This window comes from Panthera uncia, chromosome B1, assembly GCF_023721935.1.
Source record: "Panthera uncia isolate 11264 chromosome B1, Puncia_PCG_1.0, whole genome shotgun sequence".
In the NCBI taxonomy this organism is placed as follows: domain Eukaryota; kingdom Metazoa; phylum Chordata; class Mammalia; order Carnivora; family Felidae; genus Panthera; species Panthera uncia.
The window spans coordinates 50,682,164-50,701,868 of NC_064811.1; positions in this window are offsets into that span (position 1 = coordinate 50,682,164).

Consider the following 19,705-nt stretch of genomic DNA (forward strand, 5'->3'; position numbering starts at 1 on the left):
TCTCAATTTATAGATTAGGAGACTGAGTAGATAGGATTAAAATACTGGTTTAAATCTAGACAGCCTTGAAGATTACACTCAATGAATTTTTGAGGCATTAAAAAGTAGTATTAATTACTGTTATTTTATTGGAATAATGTGGAGAGATTAGGAATACATTTAGTAATGAAATTTGGCATGCATTTTAGTTTTGATAAAACTGTATCTATATAAAATATGTTGTGTATATGTAAATATTTCAAATATTTATTCATACTTATACAATGTTACTTTTTTTTAACTTTTTTTCCTTTTGCTTTCCTTTTATTCATCTCCTCTTCCTCTTTCCTACATTATCCCCTTCAGGGAATATAGAGTGTCTTTTTTACCTTAAAAAGAGAAACAAAACCTTAAAAAAGACCAGAAGAAGCACTAACCGTAAAGAAAAACAAAATAGATAAAAATACATAAAAATTAAGAATTTTCAGTCATCAGTTATACCATAGAGCGAGTGATAAAGGAATCAAAATGCTTTTGAAGTACATATTATCAACTGATTTATTCCAGAAAAAAAAAACTATAAAAAAAGACTAAGGAGATAGACAAAAAAGTTCTTTTTTCTAACATACCAATCTGTGAAGGTTGATTGACATGGCTGAAGTCATCTAATAGTATTAATTTAGATGCCCCCACATTGAAACATGAATAAAGGAAACCAGCTTCACCTATTTGATTCCATATATGTGCATTTTATATGTGTGTGCAAGTGTGCATAAATACATATATGTTTATACATATATTTATGTATTTCTCTCAATCCATTAAGCTCCCATATTATGCAAGAACATCTAATGGATGTCTATTTCTCACTTTCACGTGATAACACCTTTGAATAGCCTCCTGGAACTCTTGTTGGCCTATGTAGATCTTTCCCATAGAAGACACTGACGTGGTTCAGAATGGTACCTTATTTTAGATTTAAGAGTACACAATGCCCAAAATAAAAAAAATCCATCAATCTATTTTCTTACTAAATATTTATAAATATGTTATGCTATAGTTTACATTAGAGATTCTTCAATGAAGCAAAATAATAACAGAAAGATATTCTAGTAAATAAAGTGAAGCAGGGAGAAAATCACACAAGAAAAAAATATATCAGCAAAAATGGAATAATTTATTTAAGCCAAAACACAGACAAAATGATAGAATCATTACTTAAAATAATATGGCAGAAAAAATGTTTTGAATTTTAACTAAGAATGCTAATTTGGAAAGTAATATAATAATCCATATGCAAATTGTAAATTCAGCAAAATAAAACGATCAATAACATATAATTAAAAATATAAAATTGACAAATAGAATGTAATTTAATGTAATTTAATGTAATTTAATACGTAAGTGATGAATCCCTAAATTCTACACCTGAAACTAATATTACACTGCATGTTTAGGAACTGGAGTTTCTTTAAGTTTATTTATCTTTGACAGAGAGATAGCGAGAGAGAGAGAGAGAGAGAGAGTGGGGAAAGGGCAAGGAGAGAGTGGGAGAGAGAGAATCCTAAGCAGGCTGCATGCTGTCAGCTCACAGCCCAATGTAGGTCTCAGTCTTATAAACCGTGAGATCATGACCTGAGCTGAAATCAAGAGTAGGACACTTAGATTGAGCAACTCAGGTGCCCCTAATGAACTGGAATTAAATACAAATATGAAAGCAAAAAATAAAATAAAATACTTAACTTCGGTATGCAGTTGGTATGGTCTTCAAAAGTTTTTACTGCACCCACCCTAAGAGAATTTTTGAAAAATTATGTATCTAGTTAACACATTTTTTAAAAGTTTTTTAATGTTTGTTTTATTATTGAGAGACAGAGAGAAACAGAGCACAAGCAGGGGAGGGGCAGAGAGAAAGGAGGAGACAGATCCAAAGCAAGCTCCAGGCTCTGAGCTGTCAGCACAGAGCCCAATGCGGGACTTGAACTCACAAACCATGAGACCATGACCTGAGTCGAAGTCAGATGCTTAACCGACTGAGTCACCCAGATACCCCTCTGGTTAACACATTTTTAAGTTACTATCTAGATATTTCTTACAGATTAAAACAGATTTAATTCTTGCCAATGAGAGATACAAATTATTCAAATTTTAATAGTGGTAATAAGAGGATTTACATTTGAAACAAATATTTTATGATATGATTTCATTATTGTGTTTTAACCACCTTACTGAGATAAGCAGAAAGAATTAGAAGTGATTTGTGTAAATATTATATATGGGCTTTATCCAATGTGTCCTGAAGAATTTAGTAATCCTGGAGAAGAACATCCAAGTATATTTAATTTTTTTAACGTTAATTTATTATTGAGAGACAGAGACAGAGCATGAGCATGGGAAGGGCTAAGAGACAGGGAGACACAGAATCTGAAGCAAGCTCCAGGCTCTGAGCTACCAGCACAGAGCCCGACACGGGGCTCAAACCCACAAACTGAGAGATCATGATCTGATCCGAAGTTGGACGCCCAAGCAACTGAGCCACCCAGGCGCCCCATCCAAGTATATTTAAAAGAATCACATGAGGTGGTTGCTTTGTTTTTCCGAAATTAAAGTGTCCCAGTGAACATAATACTCTGAGGCTAATGCTGAGTCTCGGTCCTTAGGTAAGTACTTTTACATTACATAATGGCAGAAAGCTTTATGAGTTTTTGTTCATAATTAGCTATCATAGTAAACATTTCTAATACTAAAATTTAATTATATCTCTTTGCTTGGCACATCATAAAATTTTATACCCCCAAATATGTACTGCATGAAGACTTGCAATAGATGAGGAAGAATATTTGGTGAAGAAGAGAATACTTTACTGTGGTAAACAGAATAATAACCTTCCAAAGATGCCCATGTTCTAATCCCCAGAATTTATGAATATGTTATTTTACATAGCAAAGGGGATTGACAATTGTGATTGAGGATCTGAAAATAAGGAAATTACCCTGAATTACCTAGGTTGGTCCAATAGAATCACAAAGGTTTTAAATGAGGGAAGAGAGGCAAAAGAGGAAGAAAGGTGTGTTGATAGAAGCAGAGATTAGGAGATACAATTGGTTTTCCAGATAAAAGAGGGTCATGAGCCAAGGAATGAGAACATCCCCTACCAGCTGGAAAGACATGGAACAATTCTTTCTAAAGTCGTAAGAAGGAGTATATCCCTTCCAATACATTTTAGATTTCTGCCCTCCAGAACTGGAAGAAAACAGATTTGTGTTTTTAAGACTTAACATTAGTGGTAATTTGTTACAGCAGCAGTAGGAAACTAATATACTTGCTTTGATACAAAGGGGAAATGGACTACTGCGAACAAGGCTGGCTCTCAGATAATGAGTTTCTAAAAATATCATATATGGAACTGTGGATTTAGACATTGATTTCCCCTGAAGAGTCTTTGTAGCAACTGAGTATATTCACCACAGTTTGGAGTCTCACCAAGGAGCATAAAACTAATATGACCATGGACTCTGTGGTCAATGTTCCATGGTTAAATTAAATCTTTCTAGTTCCAGGACCCAGTGAAAATTATGTGCTTTCACTCACACACTTTTTGGTTCTGGAATCTCACGAAAATTACCTAATCTCTCTGTGCCTCAGTTCCTTCATTTTTGAAAATTGGAATATTAAGAGTTACCTAATAATTTGGATAGCAGATTAAATATGAAAAAAACCACATAAGCAAACACTTTTAAGATAATCTGCCACCTAGTAATAAGTTAATATGATTTTCTAATAACTGAGAGAAATTTCTTAATAATTATTTATTATAAATTCAATAATTATTAATTATTGAAGACCTATTTAAAACATGAGATATAATGTTTCCTCCTAAAATTGGATACAGTTGAATACTTACAAACAAGGGGTGAGTTGGACAGCATAATACATCATGCTGTGTATTAAAATGGTTCATTATGGTATGGAAAATATTTATTCCCTTTGTGTCATAGTTTTAAATGATCAGTTTAGACCTAGTACTTTCAGGAATCTATCTTCATGAAAGATTCATACATTCAGATTACATCATGTACAATTCCATTCATAGCATTATTTTACAAAATAATAGAAACATTTTGTAAACAAGATAAGTGGGCATAGTTTATATGATGGAATAATGTACCCTTCAAAAATTGTACTCTCAGAGACATTTTTCTGACATGACTAAATAATACATATATAAATAAAATATTTAAAATATATATTCCAGAAAGGAAAATAATAAAATATCACTAGTTGGTATGTCTCAATGATGGACTTTGTAAAAAGCAGTTTACAAAATTTTCGTGGTTTTCTACCTTTAAAATATTTCTTTAGTTTGTACTTCATTCACTATAATAAAAAAATTAAATATGTTGAGGGGGCTCAGTCGGTTAAGTTTCTGACTCTTGGTTTGACTTAGGTCATGATCTCACGGTCTTGGGATCAAGCCCTGTGTTGGGCTCAGCGCTGACAGCATGGAGCCTGCCTGGGATTCTCCCTCTCCCCTCCCTCACTGCCCTTCCCCTGTTCACACCTCCCCCCCCCCCAAATAAATGAACTTAAAAATAAGAAAATTAAATATGTTAATAAATAATATATCTTTTAAAGTTCTTAAATTTAATAGGGATTCAAAAAAACATATTTGATTAAAATAACATATCTTTATGAGTAATGTATATTATCTCATAGAAGAGCAGTAGTTTTTAACAATAACTGTGAAGCAGAATCATCTGGAAACCTTCAACAGAACAACAACCTGACAAACAATCAAATAACTACAAAACCTTGGAATCCAGTCACACGCTTACTGATTCAATTGATCTTGGGATCAGATGGAGACATACATTCACATCAGTAATTATAGTCAGTCCTGAGAAGTAGCTTGTAGTTTTACCAACATTTGTAATAGAACTGTTAGTGAGTCTTCACTGTAAAAAATGTTTTAAAAAGTATTTATAAATTATTTTGCTTTTACTCAGAATAATTTAGTATGTATTACAATATTAATCCCCCTAAAAATCAGGAAGCTTTATTGGGAACCCCAGTAATTTTTAAAAGCATGAAAAATTTTTGAGACAAAGAAGTTTGAGAGTACATTCTACTATTCAATTTGGTGAAATTGTGTGTTATACTAAGACTGTTCTTAAAGTGGACAAGGTAAAAATTTGATGAATGGGAAGACTGAGAACTACTTCAAGTTATAAAGTAAATAGGTCATTTGACTAGTTAAATGTTACACACCCTTAAAATACAAATGCAGCCAAAATAAGAACACAGGGAAAAATCAATAGAAATACTTCTAAAAATATATTTGATTTAAAGAATATGAACTATATTATCACTCCATAAAAAGCATGATGAACTCTGATAATTTGAAAAGTGCTATTATGTGCATAGCCAATTAATTGACTAAATATTTAACATTAAAGAAACGTAATTGTAAATATTTGTACATTTTCAATGAACTTTTTAACAGATGATGTTGTATAGGACTCTAGAGACATTTTGGAAAATTATTAGTCCTTGGAGTCAAAGAAATTTATTGCTCCATTTATATGAAGAAATATGTTTGATTTCTTCTCGGAAACTTAATTACTCTTATTGAGCAACCTGGAAAAGAGAACAAATTATATCTAGGTTTTTCATCCAAATGTACTGTACATTTTTGAGAGCTAATATATATGCCAAAATAACTATCCCTCAAATGAAAATAGGAGTGCAAAAATTCTTTCCCTCACAGACTTCATTCCTAAAATTAAAAAAAGGAAAAAAAAATGTGACATTAATTCAACTAGTGTGTATTTTCCTTACATTCGCTAAGTAGTTTGAAATCCTTTCTTCCTTCTCTTATTTCCTTGACTTCTTTCTTTTTGCCTTTTTTTTTTTTCCTTTTCTTCCCTCTTTAACAAACATCTATTATGTGTTAGCCACTGTGGTTATGTAACACAGGGAAGACAGACATGCTGTCACGTATCTTAGCATCTAATGTTGGATACATACATTAAAAGGGCTGTTACAACTGAGAGTACATAGAAAGTACAGATAACACTGGTAGAACAGATAATACTCTAAACATTCCTTCGGAGCATAAAGCCATCTAAAATTACAGTGGTAATTAACTAGGTGAAGCGGAGGAATGAGGCTAGGGAAGGACAGTTTAGGGGAACCATCCAAACACAAGAAGGTACAAACAAAAAAATCTGAAACAAGACATTTATAACAGTTAATTTTATGTCTAAACTTGGCTGGGCCAAGATATGCTCAGATGGCTGTTAAAACATCATTTCTGGGTGAGTCAAGGCAGGTATTTCAGGAAGAGATTAGACTGAGTAAAGAGATCTGCCCTCAACAATGAGGGAGGACACCATCCAACCCATTGAGGGAGCCAACTGAATAAAAAGGCAAAGCAAAAAAAAAAAAAAAAAAGTTAGAGAGGGAGGGAGCCAAACCATAAGAGACTCTTAAAAACTGAGAATAAATTGAGGGTTGATGGGGGGTGGGAGGGAGGGGAGGGTGGGTGAGAGGCATTGAGGAGGGTACCTGTTGGGATGAGCACTGGGTGTTTTATGGAAACCAATTTGACAATAGATTTCATATTCAAAAAGAAAAGGCAAAGGAAGGGCAAGTTCACTCTCTATCTGAGCCGGGATGTCAGTATTTTTCTGCCCTTAGACATCAGAGCTTCTGGTTCTCCATCCTTCTGTCTTGTATTGGCAATTACATCTTTCGCCCCTCTAGTTCTCAGGCTCTCAGACTTAGACTGAATTACATCACGGGCTTTCCTTATCCTCCATATTGAGGATGGCAGACTGAGGAACATTTTAGCCTATATAATTACATGAGTATTTCTTATAATTATATATAGTATATATTATTATATATAATTACATATTATATATATACACCTCATTTTGCTTATCCATTCATCTATTGATGGAGATTTAGTTTGCTTCTCTATCTTGGCTATTTTAAGTAATGCTGCAATAAGCATATGGGTGCAGATACCTTTTTGAATTAGACTTTTCATTTTCTTTGGGTAGATATCCAGTAGTGGAATTATTGGATCATTGTGTAATTATATTTTTAAAATTTTTAAGGAAACTCCATACTCTTTGCCATAGCAGCTGCACAAATTTACATTCCCATCAACAGTACATGAGGGTTCCTGTTCTTCCACATCCTCATCAACACTGGTTATTTCTTTTTTATTTTAACCATTCTGACATGTGTAAGGTGATATCTCATTATGGTTTTGATTTGCATTTTCCTGATGATTAATGATGCTGAGCATATTTTCATGTGGCTATTATTCATTTGTATGTCTTCTTTGGAAGTGTCCATTTGCCCATGTCTTAATTGCTTTTATTGCTTTCTGGTTGAACAAGTGTTGATTTAGCTCTAATAGTTTATTTTTGCTTTTTTTTTACCTTTGCCTGGGGAGACATATCTAGAAAAATGTCACTAGAGCCAATGTCAGAGAAATTACTGCCTGTGTTCTCTTCTAGAATTTTTATGGTTTGTGGTATCACATTTAGATCTTTAATCCATTTTGAGCTTATTTTTCTGTATGGCATTAGAAAGTGGTCCATTTTCATTCTTTTGCATGTAGCTATCCAGTGTTCCCAGTACCATTTATTGAGGAGAATGTGTTTTCCCCATTGAGTATTCTCACTTCCTTTGTCATAGATTCATTGACCATATAAACATGGGATTATTTTGGAGCTCTCTATTCTGTTCCATTGATGTATGTATCTGTTTTTGTGTTAGTATCATTCTGTTTTAATTACTATGGCTTTGTAGTATATCTTGAAATATGGAACTATGATACTTTCAGCTTGGTCTTTTGGCGACTGATTCTGAGTATGACATTTCCTTCATACGATGGATTACTGCTGTGGCTGTCTGACATGACCTTGAGGTTGACAATACCTTAGCTCCTGTCAAAGTAATGAACTTATTATACCAAAGTCAGGAATTCAGTCTCTGCTAGTTGTAAGGACATAAAAGAGCTGATATTTGAACAATGAGCAGATCTCTAATGTGCAAGTGATCTTGTTCTAGAATCTTGGGTGATACAGCTGTGAAACATCTATTGGAATTTGGCCAAAAATTCCACGTCATCTTTATCTGCAATGGTGATTTCTATCATCATATGACCTGCAAGATCATATTTTTCAAGTGTCAAGGAAACTTGCTACAGAGTCCTTCATTGCTCTGGACCTACTTAAAACTAATAGCTGTCCCAGGTACCTGATAAGTATGTCAGGGCAACATTTACTGTATGCAAAATCAAAAGAAGCCTACCAAGTGCTCTATTTCTTTCTTTGTGGTGGGAAGGGCAAGGTGCAATAATATATCATTTAACTTGTAGGGAACATTTTAGTGTGCCTAAGAGCTATAGACCTTTACATCTTCACTAAGGTGGGGTCCTCTAAATCTTTGTATTTTATAATATTGTAACTGTGGCATTTACGGCTCTAGCTGGGACAAGCAAAACACTTGGTAATTATTGTTTCTAGATCTAATTAACATAGTTTTATGCATTTTGTTCCCAAATAGCAATAAACAAAGTTAAGAAACAGAATTAATCTGTTATTGTAAAGGTACTGCATATGGAAAAGCTGTGATAATGGTAATACACTTGGTTAAGTTTACAGTAGTCTTCTGGCATGCACTATAAATCCATGTGATATTGAAGAGTAGGACTGATAAGTTACAAAGGGTTATGATGGGCCAGCATTATCAATAATAGCTTAATTATGGAAAGAGCTCCAATGTCCATCAACTGATGAATGGATAAAGAAGATATGGTATATATACAATGGAATATTACTGAGCCATAAAAACAGAATGAAATCTGCCATTTGCAATGACATGGATAGAGCTAGAGAGTATTATGCTGAGCGAAATAAATGAGACAGAGAAAGACAAATACCATATGACATCACTCATACTTGGAATTAAAAAAAAAGCATTGAGGGTAAAAAATACAGAAAAAACATGAAACAGACTCTTAACTATAGAAAACAAACTGATGGTTACCAGAGGGGAGGTGGCTAGAAGATGGGTTAAGTAGGTGATGGATATTAAGGAAGGCACTTGTTATGATGAGAGTGTTGTATGTAAGTGTTGAATAACTAAATTCTACACCTGAAACTATGTTAACTAACTGGAATTTAAATAAAACCTGAGGGGGGGAGAAAAAAACTTAAAAATAAGGGTTATGATGGGGAACATCATCCTCTAATTATTTAAGGATGTAAGAGTGGCTAATCTCTGTAATTTCACCTATATTCTACTTAGTCCTTTTAATTTTCTACCTTGTGCAGGAGTAAGAAAGTTTCAGGAGCTTCTATTTGATGTTTTCTACTATAATGACTTTTTTCCTCATGACAGAGAACTAACTTGAGGGTTCAGCAGGCTGTTGAATATATCCGTCCTGATTAATACCTCAGGCCAACGCATGGCCATAATGTCGGGCTGTGACTAATTACTGACAAATGGATTTGGGCCACTCCATTTATCACCTGGCTTCTTTATGTCCCATACTTACTAAGGAAGATATTACAGTATTTCTGCTCTTCTGTTGTCTGTCAGTTTTGTTCTCTATGTAAAATTTCTTGAAAATGTTGGGCTTTATTTTTCCCCGATGAATAGTGACTTTGCTAAATGGTTATGAGTGCCTTTAGAGAATAATTGGGGAAACACTATCATATACATTTGAAAGGATGTTTTGGTGATCTTCTTCAATGTCTTAGCCTTCTGTTCAACTTAGGTTCTTAAGTCCTGATAATTGGAAACTAAATGAGAATATATATATATATATATATATATGTATAATCTCGTGAGGCAGCTGAAAGCAGACTTGGGTTCATTAGCCCTTGAACAGTTTTTGTTATATAAATTAAGCAGTGCCCTCACTGGTGACTTATATACCTAATCCCTAGGAATCCCATGGTGTCTTAGTCATCCGCATAGATCACTGTGAGTCATTCCAGCTTTCCTACTTGTTGCAGTAACTATATAAATCTTGTCTCTGACAGTTAAATGCTGTCATCAGGCTTCTGCTTTCTGGAATCTTATTATCATTATTGACACTTAGGAGCCCAGCTGCATAACAACTTCTCCTATTACCAACCCTGTCTACAAAGGAGAGAAAATACTATTTTTTTAAATGATGCCAGGGGCTCTGTCATTAGCACACTGTTTATTGTTCCAGGGAAAGAGATACCCTCTGGATCCTCTAAAGAGACAGAATTAACCAATAGGCCATCCAGTCTTATAAATCTCTGCTAGTATGGTACCCTTATCCTGAGATATGGTGACCTTATCCTCAATATTGTTCCAAGGCATATTTTCCATTTCCACCTCATTTACCATAGACTATTGTCTTTGTGTATATGTGTTTTGTTTTGTTTTCGTCCAAGATTCAAAAAGCATCCAAGCAGTGTATTAAGACCAGCTCAAGGATGTTAAATCATATAAGAAGGAATACCTATTAGTAAATATCTTATATTAGACATATTTGTCCCATCCCCTTCATTCTAGTAACCCAAGATCCATTTCCAATCATATTTTCCCTATCCTATATGAATATAGTAGCCTGAACTTGCAGCTCTTTGGTGGCCAATATCCTTCCTCCCGAAATACAAAATGGTTGTCATATAATGCCATGCTGAGATTTGATACTAGCTATTGACTTAGAATATCTTAGTAAATATGAGAACAACCTTTGAAGAGGACAATTATCATTATTTGAGGCATCCACCTAGTAGAGGTTTCTGCATGTTTTCAAAGCATATTTAGGGCTTGGGGTTTAGAAATAAAGGTTCTCAAGCATGTCTAACAAGATGTCCCTATCCCAGCCATTAGGGTCTAACAGGATCTATCACAGCCATGACTTTAGTGAAAGAGAATTTTCAGAGGTTTGAGTAAGCCAACTCTGCAATTCTACTTATGAAGTCAGGTCCTATGCCCTGTTTCAGTCAATATGGTATGTGGTATCTTTAAATCTTTTCATAGAGGACTTATGGCTTTCTTAGAATTTCTGATTTTCAGTTTGCTGATTTGATAGTTGACTGGCTTGTGCCTATTATTTTCTTCCTTGAGCACCTCAATAGCACTTAACAAAACCCAGCCCACCAGTGCTACCATCCTCATAACTACATGTCCATCATTTTCTCACTCAAGGAAGGTTGCATTTCACCTATATCCTGTCCTAATTTCACACATACAGAAACCTTAAGGATTGCAATGTTATGGCACACCAGCACTTCTAAACACACCACTTATCACCAGAAGGTGATTTTTGTAGTCATCTTGCTGGCAAGTAATTCAATTCTATAATTTGAGTATCTGCTTTCTTGAACCATTTCTGGTACCAAATTAGTACAGGCAGCTCTAGAAGCAAGTATATAAGTATACAAGGCCAGATTCTTATTTGGGAGGCATAGAAAAAAATAGCAGAAGCATAGAGAAGTAATACAGAGAAGGAAAATTAGCCAAAACAGAGGAGTTATTAAACCAGCTACCACAAGTGCTGATGAGCTTAACCCTGTGGGGGGAGGAGGGCAAACACTGGCATGTATTCGTTTAATTAATTAATTAATTAATTTAATTAATTCAACTAATTAATTAATAACTATTATTATCATTATCAAATAAGATGAAACAGAAATAATCATCAACATATCTAGTAAGACACTCTAAAAATGTTTTTAATATTTGTATTAGTATAGATAAAATTAAACAAGAGCCCCATAATATTGGTGAGTTGCTACTGTCTTTTGTTTCATGGAGACATTACTATGTCTAATTGTGCTTCATAAAATGAAGACTGTCAGCTGACTATGAAATTCAAGGCTTAACAAATCTAGAAGATAATAATCTATATTAAAGGGTATCTATGTACCCTCTGGTCTGGCACTTTTTTAAGTCAGAAGAAAGAGCTTAATTTCACTTTTGTCAAAAAGAGGTTGGCATTTGGAGATAATCATATTTGCTAGTTTAATCAAATGTTTCTGATGCTTTGTTTCAGAAGTATTAAGATTATTCACTTCATGTGTATGTGTGTGCATTTGTCGATGTGTAGATAGAAATAAATTTGAACATTTTATTGTAAATACTCGTTTAATTTGTTAAGAACACTACTTACGTGACAGTATATTCGGTATATTGATTATTATATTTTGATAAATATCTCAAGTTCTAACATATTGAAATTCATCTCCCACTTGTCCTCTTTGTGGGCTCTTATTCTCTGCTTTCTCTCTCACTTTTTTTCTCTTTCGGTCTCCCTCTCTCACTCTTTTCCCCTAGTTCAGTTTACTTGCTTTCCCACATGCATACCGAAAAACAAACAAACAAACAAAACAAGAGTTACAGAATAAAATCATGGTTGTAAAAAATAGCATACAGACTGGAGCAAAAGTTTAAAAAATTATTTGTATGCATTTTTTATATTGTGTGTATTTTAGGAAGAATATGCATACTTCTTTTCCTAAAAAAAAATATTGTTCCTTTTACTCATGTAGATTATTTAAAATTTGCATTTTAAATTTCTTAAGTAATTTTAATTTGGTGGTGAAACTCAGGATTTTTTTAACATACTATTAAAGAAACTATCAAATCTACATCATATTTAATATACTTCTGTCCACTAATCATATCTTAAAGAAAGCATATATAAACTGAGTTATACACTATTAAGTATGACTTATATTTAGTCATAAAAAGCTGCTTGCAAGAAGTGTCATTTTTTTTGGCATAACTAATGAATTGCAAAATGCATTTTGACTTTTTGTGTTAGAAAGAAAGACAAATCTGATAAACCCATTCCATTGCTTTAAAACCTTTTATGGCTTCCCAGTTCTCCAAGAATCAGTTCTAAAATCCTTAACGTGGCCTGCATTACCTGGTAAAACATTGCATTGGCTTACTGCAGCCTTGCCTCCCACCACTCACTATAATTTTGTTTCACTGAGTCCTGAGTGTTCCTTTAAAAACAAAATAAATTTAATTCAGAAGACTTTAAAGCCTTTCCAACACACATAGAAAAAAAAATTCAAATTTTTTTGCCATGAACTTAAATGCTTTACATGCCCTGGCTTCTAATTCTCTTTGGTCCCCGATCCCCTCCCACACAACTTCTGTGGCAACCACACACAACTTCTTACGTTTCTCAAACCAATTCAGCTTCTTTTGCCAAAGGGCCCTTGCATTTTCTGTTCTAACTCCTCAAATTCTTGTCGTGGATTCTTCTCAAAGGCCTAGAGAAGCTCAAAAGTCATTTCTTCAGAGAAAACTTCACTGATTACTCTATTTAATGTAGTAGCTCTTAACAACTTTTATTTCCTTCATAGACAATAATACCATAAATAGTATTTATATGTTACATGTGCACATGTGAGCATATGCATATGCATACATGTGTGTATATATGTGTACACACATAAACACACACGCACATTCTATCTCCTCCTTTTAACAGGTAAGCTCTGTGAGGATATAAGGGTAGGTATCTTTTCTATATTGTTCACTATATCTGGCCTAACAGAGAAAGATACATGATATAATATTAGATGGGTTAAAAAAAAAGTTTAGATGCTTCTCTCTATGCATCACATCTCTTGTATCACCACGTATAGAGGATTAAAGCATGAATGCTTTAATCAGTTAAAGCATGAATGTAAAAATATTAAAATAACCACACATTGAGGATTTATATTTTGTATTTCTCATTAACTGTCAGCTAAATTATTATGATTTTAAATCAATAAGGAGCTTTATGAGGTCAAAGAATTGATTCAAATTTTAAACTGTATAATCAGAATTAGTGCAACTGAGAGTTTATTCATTGGAAGCAGTTTATTATTACTTAGCTGTTTATAGAAAGAGAAAAATGTATTCCAAGCATACAATGTTTATTAATTAATTTATAAAAGTTAGTGTAATGGGTTTTATTATAAGAAAAAAAAAATCCTTGTTAATAAGGGCTCTTTCACAATGAACATCAAAATACCCAGTCACGAGAACAGATGGTTCAATCAACAGGAAAAAAAAAAAAGTTTCCCTTATTAAATGCATCTTCAAACTATTAATGTGAATTTTGCCCTAATTCAGTAAAAGTTGTATCAATCCCAAGATGGAGATAAATTGGCAAGATATGCATTCGGAAGTCTTATACAGACTTTAGAAGGCCACATCTGTTGGTGCTCTCATGATCTTATTTAGAAAGATTATCTCACAACAGATGTTCATGAGTATTTCTAGAAAATAAAATACGATGATAGCATAATGTGTACTTATATAAAAAGCTTAGGCCAAAGAAATCTCTAATAGATTGCTTATATGTCTGAAATGTCAACATAATGTGCTATAATACTTCAATATTTTAGAATGTATTTCCTACAAAGAAGGTTCTCTTCCTACTTAACTACAATGCAAATGTTAAAATCAAGAAATTACTAACATATTGCTACCGTCTAATTCTCAGATCCAACTCATATTTGCCAACTTTTCTAATAAAGGAGAACATTCCAGACTAGAATCACGTGTTGCTTTTTGTTTTCACTTCTATTTTGTCTTACTCAAACTAATTTTTTTTTCTGTTTTTATTTGGCTTTTATAACCTTGACACTTTTGAAGATTATATGCCAGTTATTTTTATTAAGTTCTTCTATTTAGTTTGCCTAATATTTCCTCATGATTAGTTTTAGGTTATGCATATTTGTTAGGAAAATCACAGAAGTGAGGATTTTTTTCTCTCACTGCATGCTATTAGGTGGCACATATTTTCTACTAGGCACATTAGTGATGTTAACTCTGTTTGATTAAGATACACTTTCCAGTCTTCTCTATTGTAAAATTACTTTTTCCCTTCATCATCAAGTAATTTTGAAATCATATATCATGGATGCCATCCTCATTTTAATTATTTGCTTATAGACTCAAGGCATGCTATTATTTGTAATGGATTATAATCTTACAACTATCATTATTTTTCTAATGAAAGTATTCTGATTTTGCCAGTGGAAGTCCCTTAGTTTGGATTCTGTGTCTTTTTGATATGCCTTCATCATTCTTTGAGTACTTCCTAGATTTCTTGCATAAAGGATATTCTGGATAACATACTGTTTTTCTACCAGCCTTCAAATCACACATTTCACCAAAAAGTCCTGGTAATGTTTAGTGGAGAATGATATTATGAAACTAAGATCTAGATTTTATGCATACTCATTGTTGTCACTGTTCCTAGGTCCTCTCAGCAAACAAAGCTAAGGAAAATATGTTTGAGTGCATGCACACACACACACACACACACACACACACACACACAGACATTTATATGTTTGTTTATTTATATCAGTTCTATACAAAAGAATTTTCTGTGATTATTTAGACTATGTGTACATGCAAACAGATAAAATATATCAATCAATAGAATAGCAATAAATACACAGAAAAACAAGTATGTGTAATTATGTGTGTAGATATGTCTATGTAGATAAGTAAATGTGCCAGTTATCAATTCATCACCTCTAGTCTCTAAACCACCCTCCATTGCCTTTTGATGGCAATTGCCTTTGTCAGCTAGCATGATGATAAAATTTTGCCAGTAGAGGGCACTGGAGATACACTGTAGGACGACGGGCTTTCTGGGTTCCAGTGAGCTTCTCTTTTTCTTTCTTCTGTGGGGCTCAAACACCTGGTGAGTTTCAGTGGCACCTCCAGCAGTTTCAGTGGCATCTCACAGGAAGCTTCCTAAAGGTAAATGGAGTGACACCCCCATAGGAAGCTTCCCAGTGAATTCTGTGGACATTCCACTGGCTTCCAGAGGCTGAGTTCCAAGGTCTTCCTATTTTTGTCTTTCAGACAACTTCTAAGTAATGGTTTCTAGGTAAGCTCTGTGGGTGTCCAGCCAGCTTCCCGGAGTTCAACATCATCCTTCCTGGAAAACTTGAGAGTAGCTTTCTGGAAAATCCAACCAGTGTCTTAGTTAGATTTCCAGAGAATTCATTACCCCATTCCCCACAGACAGCTTCCCAGAAAAAGTCATCAACACTTCTGTCTGTCAACCTTGGACTGACGATTGAACCAGTTCTTGCTCAGGATAACAAAACAGACTTCTCCACCATCCAGTGGACTACAACCATATCCTTGCCAAGAAGATCTGAATTCCAGCCTTGGAAAGCCCCCTACATCGTTTCTGAGTTTGTTTCTTTCTTGGGTACTCTCCTTTATCACAGGGTATTATTTAGAATTTTCTTTATTACCTTTATACTAAACCTTCCCCATTCAAGTTACTGTGTGGTTTAGATCTCCTGACTGAAACCCAACTGATAAAATACAGAAATAAATATAGGTCCGATTAGGTGTATTTATAGGAGTGTTTTTGTGTGTACACAAATGTATACACACATTTTTATATGTACTCTAAGTATTTGAATATATATTTCTGTGCTGTCCAATATACTACTAACCACATGAAATGGTTACATACTTGAAATATGGCTACCATGATGGAAAAGTTGAACATTTAATTTTATTTAACTTCAATTAATGTAAATATAAATAGCCATATGTCACCAGTGGCTGCTGTACTAGACAATGCATATGTATTCATACACACAATCACAAGTGCATGAGTTTGCAACTATATTTATTTCGTATTTGTCAGCATCTAGTTGTCAGTTCAATGCAATACAGACTTCTCTGGTGATCATGCTTTCTGTATTTGCACCCCCTTGTTCCCAACACCCTTATATGTTTACTTATTTAATAAGTCCCTTTGTATGTGCTCAAATCTGTATCATTCCCTCCTTACCTCACCCGTACTTTGGAATCTTGGACTGGGTTGCCACACCCCTGCTCCTTAACAGACACTGCTACCCTTTCATGCATATGCTCCCCTGACTACTTCGATCCCCCAACCATTCTAGGACACCCATTGCATTCTGTACTCTAATATACAGCCTTAGAAGTTTTTCTATGCAGATGCAGACACTCTCATTTCCAGGCCCTAATATTCCATTTACAGTGGCCATAAACACCCTTTTCACTGCAGTTAGGATCTATCACTGATATCAGAGTCTATGTACCAAGCCAGTCTTTTGCAAATAACTCTCCCATTCTGGGCTTTGACATCTTAGGCCAGACTCTCCATAAAGGATGCTCTACTCACCCTAGTCAAGATATGCCACTGTGTTCAGTGCTATGATATGTTCCTCTTCCATATTTAACACAGATCCCTCATAGAGCCCAAATAATGGCTTTGGACTGAATTTGGCAGAAAGGACATGAAAAGGAGTTAAAAAAACAAAAGGGGAAAAAGCATTCTTGTTTTTGTTTTTGTTTTTTTTGGGGGGGTGATCTTTGATCTATCATTAACTGATAGAATAACACTGAAATCTCAAATTATGATTTCACTGTTTATTCATTTTATTAACTTATCCCCCCCTTCATGTTGAGGTATTTTGCTAGTTGCATCCAGGTAAAAATTTTACAATATTTTCTTAGGAAACGTAACTTCCCTTATCATGTAATGGTGGTGTCCACCTCGAATAATACTTTTTGTTGTAAAGTCAATTCTATTTCTGATATTAATTATCTGTTGTAATTTTATTATTGTTTACTGAATTTTCACTCACTTTCCCACTCTATTGATAGACTTTCCCACTCTACTGATGCTCATTTTTACTGTATGGTTTGCTTTGGGAAGTGCTATTTTGTGGAAGTGATAGTGTGTCCTCAAGTAGAGTCTTTAGGTAGGCTGGCAAATTTCTATCCCTCATCTGCTTTCTACCACGAGAAAATGTTCCATAAATAAATTGTTTCTTCAATATACACTCAGAAAAAACAAGGCCTGTGGACCAGATCTGAACCCAATGTAACATCTGGAACAGAGTTTCACCAGTCAGCATGCAGGCCAGTGAAATAATAGTAATTATTATTATAAGACATGGATATTTTTGGGATTTTTGAAAACAATATTAATGCACCAAATGCTGACTAATATAGTAATTAGTGGAGGAATGATAAAAGAGAAAATATCTAGAAATTCTGAGATTGGAAATATGAACCCTCAAGAAAATACTGTCACAGGTAATATTAAGATCTGTTATAGCAAGCTCTGATTGGATTGAAGTTGCCCCCAATGAAATGTATTAATTTAAAAAATAAAAAAAGGACTTAAGTAAAAAAGAGTAAGCGCATGTGCCACTGATGCCTTTTTTGTCTAAAGAATATGTATTCAAGTCAAGAAAGAAATAGCATTTCTTAAAAAGAATTGCAGGTGCGGTGTGACTGGAATCATATCAACAAATTATAATAATTAGGACAAATCTAATGACATTTTGCAATAAATCCATGGCCAAAATTGCCATCTTGGATAAAACTTTGACAATGTGAAAGGGAAATTTACCCTTGAGCACACAATACTTTATGAACAGAAATCTGATTGAGAAAGAGACTCAGCCGGAGGCGATATTCTCTAATGCTTTTTCCAAATGTGTCCAAGTGATAATATGAAATAGTCAGAAACACCCAGAGAGTAGAAGGAAAGAGGAAGGAAGGGTGAGAGGGAGGGAAGAAGGAAGGGGAAAGAAACATTCAATACAAGGTGATGGAACAAAATTCTATTATAAAAGGAGAAGAACTGAAATCACACTGCAGGCATCTATAGAAATTCTGAACTCCCTTGATTAGGCCCTTGTACTACTACCTGGGAGTAGCTTACCAGGCCATTATTAATGATGCTTGGACTCTACTCTCATGTATGTATATGTATATATTTGTGGCCAAATATATTATTTTTAGAAAAATTCACTCTTCCCTCCTGTAACCTCCAACAAAATTATATATTTCCTTTCCTTACTGATATGGATGGGTCATGTAACTTGCTTTGACAAATAGAATATGGAAGGAGTCAACAGTATACCATCTCCCAGATAACATGTAAAGAGTCACTATAACAGACATCTTATGTGTCTGCCCAGATAGGATATGCTTTTTCAAACTGGAGCCAGGAACAAGAACACACATAGAGTAGACCCAAATCCATCATGCCTCTGAAATAGAGCCATGGCAGGCAACCCGCAACCTTTTGAGTAATAAATATATAAGCAATTGAGAATTTTACACAAATTTATTGTAGCACAAATGTATATATTATTTTATATAATCCATTTGTTCCTCCTATTTTTCTGTTTAATTTTTCATACATGATTTTTCAATTGATAATCTACAGTTCTTCCTTAATAAGAGTATTATATTCCTAAACTTAATTTGATTTCCAGTGTTTTAGCCATACCATAATTGATATCTATCTTGAAAAGTTTTGATAATTTAGCATATATGATATTTTATATTTACTAATTATTAAAAATTGGATTATAAAACACGAAATATTTACATTCATGATTAATACTTCCATTTCTAATTAGCTTACTTTTTCATTGTTTAACTATTATCTATCCTTCCTTTTGATACTATATGTATGTCTCAATGATTGACTTGTCTACTTTTAGATTTGAAGCAAAAATATCTTGAACTTATGTCACTTACTGTAAGCAGTTAAAATATCTTCAGTTACATTCAGTAAAACTTTCAACCTAGAAACTCACTCTGAAAAAAAAAAAGCTATGACAGACTATGCTATAAAAACATTTCAGTATTACCTATTATTAATTACAATGTATGT